We start from the raw sequence: 540 nt of genomic DNA, 5'->3' as shown, positions 1-540 counted from the left end.
TAATTTTTAAAACAAAAAGTAGGAATGTAAACAGAGTCCAAAATTTCAAAGGAAAAGGGCAAAGGCGGGAAACGACGGACAGTCCGATTCCACCCGAGCGTCGCACCCTCCCACGGGGGAATCGAGGTGCACTCGGGAAATAAAATCAAATCGAGCCGACTTCCCCTGGTTCAAAACAAGGGAAATTCGCTTGATAAAAAACGTAATCACTTTTCATCTTAAAATGGCTAAATTTGACGTCTGCCCAAAACATAATGATAACGTATCTACTGGATTTTAAATCTCTTTTTGCAGTCTTGAGAGAAAAAAAAAATAACAGTGACTCTTTCCCCAAAAACAAATTTTTTGTATGTGCCTTAAAGGTGCAACACTGAAATTAGTTTTTTGGATTAAAATATACAGAAAAATTTCCCCTGGGTTTGAAGTAAAGTAAAAAAAATGTAGTACTATTTATCGATTTAGTAGCCGATAAAGGTGTGTATTGCGGTCTTACAAAATAACATGCAAAGAAACCGGGGTTTTGCATAAATTTAAAAAGAA

The sequence above is a fragment of the Penaeus monodon genome, chromosome 24 (assembly GCF_015228065.2).
Source record: "Penaeus monodon isolate SGIC_2016 chromosome 24, NSTDA_Pmon_1, whole genome shotgun sequence".
NCBI classification, from domain to species: domain Eukaryota; kingdom Metazoa; phylum Arthropoda; class Malacostraca; order Decapoda; family Penaeidae; genus Penaeus; species Penaeus monodon.
The sequence above is the reverse complement of the archived record's forward strand: the minus strand, read 5'-3'. Positions refer to the sequence as shown.